Source organism: Poromitra crassiceps, assembly GCF_964638095.1.
Source record: "Poromitra crassiceps genome assembly, chromosome: 4".
Taxonomy (NCBI): Eukaryota; Metazoa; Chordata; class Actinopteri; order Beryciformes; family Melamphaidae; genus Poromitra; species Poromitra crassiceps.
This window is the reverse complement of record NC_139626.1, coordinates 24,094,777-24,102,794: the sequence shown is the minus strand read 5'-3', so window position 1 is coordinate 24,102,794 and position 8,018 is coordinate 24,094,777.

Here is an 8,018-nt window from a genome sequence, read left to right as displayed (position 1 = left end):
GCACATTACCTCTGACAAAAATAGATACTGCAACTTATTGAGGCCCACTGAAGAAAAATAATGACTGAAGTATAATAATGATAAATGTGTAGTGCAGCAATCCTTCTCTCTATGTATAAGATCTTCTCCACAAAAGTGTCTCAAATTAAAACCAGGTCAAATATCTCTTCTCATAAATGTATGTCTTAGGTAATTCATGTGTATGTTTGACCTTGTAATTGTATGACACAAAATAATTAAGAATGACTTCTTAAAGGCCAATCAAAGGTTATATTAATTTCTCCACTATTGGTGATTTGTTGGAAATTAATTAACAACAAACCCCTAACTGTATTTTGGCATTACTTTGTAGAGCTGTTGGAGGATGGATCTATAGTTTAGGCTTGTGTCTACTACATCAATGAGAATGAAAATATGGAATGAGTAGTCTAGTGCTATCTAGTCCCTAAGTGTGATGCGATTACATTTACACATCTGACTCTACCTAAAGTCCTGTCCTGGATCTAATTCACTTTTTACAACCAATGTTGGTGCATTAATGCCACTTGTGGTGAATATGATTCATTAAAAAAAATCATGCTGGTCTGCCGCTCCTTGAGACTCCAGTTTAATATTAAAGAAATGAATACTAAATATGAATATGAATATACTTTGCAACACAGAATGACCATGCTGTTTTCCCTTCTGAACTGCTGACTTGTCCCAGCCATTGTACCAGGCTTTGTCTAATGAGCATCATCTCTGGCTGTGATAAAAAAAACAGATTACACTTTGCATTGGCAAACACAGCTAAACTGGCAATGAGACGTATATATGCAGGGATATTCAAGTAGCTTTTCACAAAATATATATATACTAGGAATCTCAATTCGATGGAGATGATGCACCATGGTGGCTGCAGTTATGGAAATCGCCCACTCTGCCGGCTCCCAAAATCATGACTGACAGACACCGCCCACCCACCTAGGCACCATCGTGCAACTGTGCGCCATCGGTTCATACTACATCACAGTTGCTCGAGTGACATCACTGATGACATCACAACTGCCTGAATGACATCACAGTTGGGCAATCACAGTTGCTCGAGTGACATCACTCATGACATCACAACAATTGCTCAAGTAACATCACTGATGACATCAAGTGACATCACAATCGTGACTGACACCGCCACCCACTTAGCCAATTAATTAAGATATATCATCATCATCATATAAAAGGGAGTAAGTGGGTTCTGTCTGCCTGTTTGTTTCTCTGCAATTTTTGTCCCACATTGTGAGATTTGTGATGATTTTGGTCAGTAATGATGTCACAATGTCTATGACATGCGAAGTTGAGCAATTGTGCACTGAGTGATGTCACTCGAGCACTCCATGATGTGATCAGTGATGGTCACTTGAGCAATTGTGATGTCATCAGTGAGTGATGTCATCAGTGATGTGAAATTGGGCAAATTGTGTGCTGCACATGCCAATGGGGCAGGCGAGGCCACGCAGCAGCCAAGCTGTGGGGCGAGGACCAGAGGTAGATGTTTCAAAGGTGTTTATTCTCAGATAGATGGTAAAAGGTGATACAGATGATGCGGGTAACAGACGAAACAGATCAACAGATGATTTCTGTTAAAATAATGCATCTGATATTGGCAGTGGTCAGGGGAATGGTATTAATATAACCTTCTTTCACATGATTAATAATAGTAATAATAATATAATAACACAATAATAGATAATTTTAGCAAGAAAATAATCAGAATTGTCTGACAATAGTCATATCATAATGTATCGTATCGTAAACATAGGCCACTGCCATCGGTGAATGTCATCTAATTTGCTGATAGCCGATACGATATATGGCCGATATATTGTTCCATCCAAGAGTCTGTTATATTATATAGGTCAGGGGTTTTCAAAGTCTGAGACTGTGGGCCTCCCCTCAGACAAAGCATGGAAAAAGGCTACCCTCTCCCTAACACCCCCCCCCCCCCCCCCCCAGTTTACTTGCTTAGTTGCACTCAATTCCTGGATGCCTATGGGAACGTGCTTGTTATTTGATCCCATAGACACTCAACAATATCAAGATAGCCTGACATTTCTGTTTGACATACTTCAGATGACACCAAATACATAAAAAATGTCTGTCTGAAGGCATTTATTTGCTTCTGACTCTGGGAAAGTGGGAAAAACAGTAAAATTCCCCCCCAACTACTGTACGGTATTTCTTTAACAAATCACATAGGCTATTATGTTATCTCCATTTGATAACTTGTGTAATAACTAATGTTGTTTTTCAGTTCCATTCTCTGCGCCTCCCCTGAAACTGTTTGGAGCCCCCCTGGGGAGGCCCGCCTCCCACTTTGAAAACCTCTGATATTACTCTGGAGCTGTTAGTAAGGCTTCAGGACCTGGGGGCATGACCAATCTGCAATGGCAGGAACCGCAATCTGGTTACCGGATACATGTGCGCCTGTGTAGCTAACAGTTAGCTAGAGCCTGCAGTCATGCAGTCCATGGTAAATGGACTGCATTTATATAGTGCTTTACAATGTACCTACATTCACCCATTCACACACCGAAGGCGGCAAGCTGCCACACAGGGTGCTGGGCTGGCACAGCCGTTGGGAGCAATTTGGGGTTCAGTGTCTTGCCCAAGGACACTTCGACATGCCGGGGATCGAACCACCAACCATCTGATTAGTGGATGACCCGCTCTGCCTCCTGAGCCACAGCCGCCACCAGGTGACTAAAAGTTACATAGTACATAAAACAAAACGTTGATGCAATATAGCATCGCCTCAGGCACGTGCACACATAGACATGAAAGGGGGCTTGAGCCCCTGCCTTTTTTTGTCTGTAAAAAGTGCCTTTTTTTTTTTTTTTTTTTTTTATAATACATTTTTCATTTTCATTCCAACAACACATGAACAAAACAAACAGCTCAGACACATGAAAAAATAAAATAAAAAGTGCCCTGTATGGAAATTGCCCTTTCCATGCCATCACTGAAGGCAGCATTCAAAGAGAAATGCCTTTTCCGAGCTCTCTTGGCCTTGAATGCACCATTTGTAATAGGCCTCTGCATGGAGCAGTGTTTTTCTAAACCGCCCCTGAAGGCACCAACCCAAAAACGCACGTGGCCCGTCCCCACCCACTCCAGCAGTGCGCACTCCACTCAGCCAGAGCAACCATGCAGACGGACAGCAGCAGCACAGGCGCACACAGTCTGACAGATATATCAGTCAGTCAACGTGAATCAGGTATGTATGTTTGTCAAAGTCTCATCCTAAAATGAGATATTCCTCTAAATCTGGTTAAAATCGGAATATTTAAAATTAGTTATACCCCTAAATTGGCCTTCAAATTGCCTCAAATTTTGTGCCCTTTTATGAATTTGAGCCCCTGCCCCTCTAATGTTCTCTGCACGTCCCTGCATCGCCTCCACCGTCGCCATTCGTGGCGACTAGTTAGCCTACACAACTCGAATCTGCGTTTCAACGGGGGAACGATAAAAATGTGGCACATATCCGCTTTACATATTAAGGTTCGGGGGTCCAGGGCGGAAATACGCTGAGATGTGTAATTCACAAATGATGGGGACCAGGCTCTTCCCGAGGAGAAGAGCCTGGTGACGCGAGGTTATGTGATATAGGTAGTATACTCAGAGGAAGTGTGTTTCGAGTACAAATGTATGGAAACAGCTTGTCAGTGAAAGTGCGTGAAGGTGTGTATGTGTGTGTTATCAGGATGAGAGAATGACAGCTTTCCTCTGTTCCAGTCCAGATGCACTCTGATCATCTGGAGCTTCTTCTTCACTGGGAGAACAGTGACTGGATCTGATGGGGAGCGTGCTTTGTATTCACCATTAAATAACATTATTCCCCATAATCCAGACTGTAAGTCTCCCAATCCCTTCATCTTGACAGACTCTGCCTCCACACCCAGTTCCCAGAATGTGTTGCGCTTCCAACCTCAACATCCCAGCTGTGAGTTCCCCAGTTAAAGCCCTCAGAGCCCAGGACAGAGTAGCAGGCAAACCTCTCTGGGTTTTCAGGAAGCTGCCGTTTCTCTCCACCTTTCACACTGGTCAGATTTTCAAACAGGATGAGTCCTGGACTGGCAGTGTTTGTGTCCAGAATCACAGGAGTGTAGGAGACCATCTCATTCATCTTGTCCCAGACTGCGAAGCTCAGGTTGCCCACATGTTTGGCCTCGTCTATCAGAGCTCCCGAGACCAGCTGTGGATCCTCCAGCAGGGGGTGCTGGACTCTTTTCACCGTGCCCTTGTAGTTCTGCAGGAATGGAATGTCTTCAGCTCTTAGCTGATTCTCTATGGCTCTGAGTGTGTCTGAAAGAGCTGCTATGCCTCTGCTCAGATCCTCAATCTTCTCCTTCATCACCTGACTTTTCTGCTGCTCTTCCTCCCTCAGTGCAGTGATCCTGGCCTCCACTTCTTTATTTAGAAACATGACAAGCTTGTTAAACTCCTTCTTAATCTTCCTCTCTGTGCCTTGGGCTTGCACCTTAATGTGTTTTGACATTTGATCACAGTTTCCTTTAACTTGTTTGAAGAGCTTCAGTTTCTCCTGTAAGGGCTTCAGTGATTTCTGAAGTTCCACCTTACAATCTTCTACAGCTTGCCCGATGGGTCTGAATTGGTGGTTGTGATGTTTTTCTGAATCTCGACACTGAACACACGCCGTCAGCTGATGGTCCAGACAGAATAACTTAAATTTCTCATTGTGCGCTCTGCAGAGAAGTTCAGACTCTGCTGAAGCCATCTGAAGCCATCTCTCCAGAAAGCCTCACACTGGTTCTTCAACACCAAGTTACAAGGTGGTTCACTCCGTGAAGATGTAGCCCTACAAACTGGACACTCACGCATTTCTTTCATTCTCCACCATCTCTGCACACAGGCTTTACAGAAGTTGTGGCTACATGTCAGGAGGACAGGATCTTTAAAGATCTCACCACAGATAGGACAGGAGAGATATTCCTCTGGGCGAGACAATCGGGAAGCCATTTTATCTCTGACTGAAGCAAAAACACGCCGGGCAGACCGTTTTAGAGAGAAAGTCAGCCAGTTACCAGTCCGTTGTGTTGCCGCTCCCTCCTCCAGAAAATTCCTTGAAAGTTGCTTTTACTTTGAGTCGTGGTTCTTCTAAAACTCCTATTCCGTGTGAGCAGTCAGCAGCAGCAGCAGGTTGAAGTGGCAGGATTCCAGTATTCCCTGTACCTGTCCTCCCTCAGTGGAAGTTGTGGGTTTGATGATCATAAGGTGAATGTTATTGTCGGGATCTGTGTGTGTTAGTATCTCTTCTTAATGAGAAGTGGACGAATAACATCCGTTGTTTCCTGGTTTCTCATAAGGGGTGGTCATTCCAAAATATGCTCTGTCCTTTTACAGTCATTCCAAAATTTCGCACACACACACACACACACACACACTCACACACTCTCTCACACACACACACACACACACACACACACACAGACCTTGAAATGTATACAGATCTACTGAAAAGTGATTCTCTCTTTCTCTCTGTGGGCCTGTTTCTCTGTGTCTCTCCCTGTCTGACCTTGGAGATAAGAAATGTTTGCACCCTTCCTCCCCACACACACACATGCACAGATGCACAAATGTGCACACACACACAACCAGTGTTGTAGTCGAGTCCTGGACACATTTTCAGGACTCCTGAATCAACTTGGACTTGAGCATTCATGCATTCAGACTCGGACTTGTTAATTAATAAAGACTGTTGTTGTTGTTTTGCTTTTGTTACTCTTTTGTAATAGGCCCTAATAATCTGGCATAAAATATTGATAGCTATATTGATACTGTGACATTATTCAATTTTGTGCAAGGGCAGGCATGTGTGTTCCACCTACATGACTCAGACTCTTCTTTGGTGACTTGGACTTTACTCTGACTCTAACACTGGGGCCTTGAGACTCAACAAACTGGAGCGAGATCCATGAGCTCAAAGGACAGATTGCATATGTGTAGGTTGAGCAAATTACATTTATTTGATTAGTTTTGTGCATTATGCCTGAATATCTAAGTGACAAATCGTTTTGTGTGTTCTATCTTACCATAGACACACCAATAAGGCCATTGTTTTCCTCATTGTAGGCCTACAGGCAAAGCATCTATAAAGCAAAGCATGGAGAGGCCAGTTGTTTGATTCAAGAATACAAAATATAACACTTCCTTATATCTGACTATAGAAGGCATCAGTGAACCACCTCCCTCCTTCACATTCTGTAATTACTTGCTAATTATCATGTAATCTGATCGCACTTTATGTGAATATCTCTTAACACAGAAAACAATCTGTTGTGTCCGGGCTCATTATTATAATATTTGACAACAACAGGACTCATTGCATCCTCATGAATTGGACCACCTGCTGCCTTGTGCATTTAGTAGAGGCTTTAGTACAAAGCTGATGTGATAGGCCTTTATCACAAACTTTGTGACAATGCTAAGTAGGCTACTCAATTTGATGTCCGCATGGTACTTCCTGACTAATCGAATTACATTCACATGAATGAGCTCCAGACCGAGTGCGACGTACAGTCCGTGGCTATACTCATCTGTTTTCCACGAACCAACCACACAGTTAGGACTGGGGAAAATTGAAACACTGCATGAATGATGAATGACAGGTTGATCCTCCGCAGCTCACAGAATATGTCACAGGCAATTCAAGATTCAGGATTCAAGATTCACTTTAATAGCCACAGTAAGTAATCAGATTACAAACAAGGAATTTGACTTAGTGCAGCAGCGTAGCGGTCACATCAATAGTAGAAGAGAAAACAATTGCAAAATATAAAATATTTTAAAGTGACATGATGGGAGGGCAGGGAGGAGGGTAGGAAAATGTCAGTGTCCGGACCCCGCACCACTCAGTCTTCTGCCAAGGCGGAGAGCCTCAAAGAGTTTATGACCTGATGGGTGGGAGGGTTCGGCCATAATTTTCCGAAACAGCGTCAATGTCCTGGCAGTGTGCAGGTCCTGAAGGGGTGGCAGGCTGCATCCGACCATCTTTTCAGCATAGCAGATGATGTGCTGCCTGCAGTTTGGAGATGTCCTTGAGGGCAGCAGCATGATACAGTGATGGACGAGGTGAGGATGGACTCGACGGTGGTGGTGTAGAAAAGCACGAACGCTGCCCTTGGCACTTCGAACTTCCGTAACTGCCGCAGGAAATACATGCTCTGTTGTGCCTTCTTGGTGAGAGCTCTGATGTTCAGCTCCCACTTCCAACACAGTCTCACAGAAAATTGTAAAATAGCAACGTTGTGGACCAAAGTTGCTATGTTACAATTTCGGCTCGAAAAGTTCTGTGGAGTCATCCAGGGTGACTTTCTTCTGTAGCCCACAGCCATCTCCACTGTCTTTTGGGCATTGAGCTCCAGGTTGTTTTGACTGCACCATCAGGTGGTCAATCTCCCACCTGTACGCAGACTCGTCAAAATGATGTCAAATGTGAATTTCAGGAGCTTGACGGACTGATGGGTGGAGGTGCAGCTGTTGGTGTACAGGAAGAAGAAATATGGAGAGAGGACACCACCCTGGGCAATCAGGGCCGTAGCTAGCTATGAGCACGGGGAGGTCCGGACCTCCCCTAATATTTCAGCCTGCCAAAAAAATTTTTTTTTTTTTTTTTTTTTTTTTTTTTTTGCAGGCCAGGCCAGGCCACTCACTGAACAGCAGGCCAGGCGCCGCCTACTGGTTTACTAGTGGTTTTATTACTTTATTCAGGTTTAAAGTGGGTGCATCTCATTGTAAAATTGGACTTGGCCCAAATTGGGCTTCAAACGGCCCAAATCTGGCTTTAAACGACCCAAATAGGGCTTCAAACGGCCCAAATCTGGCTTCAAACGGCCCAAATTGGGCTTCAAACGGCCCAAATTGAGCTTCAAACGCTGAATAATGACATCACAACAGTATAATCCTAATGTTGATTTAAAATGATATATTACTCTAAATATGGCTTAAAAAGGGGGGAAAAA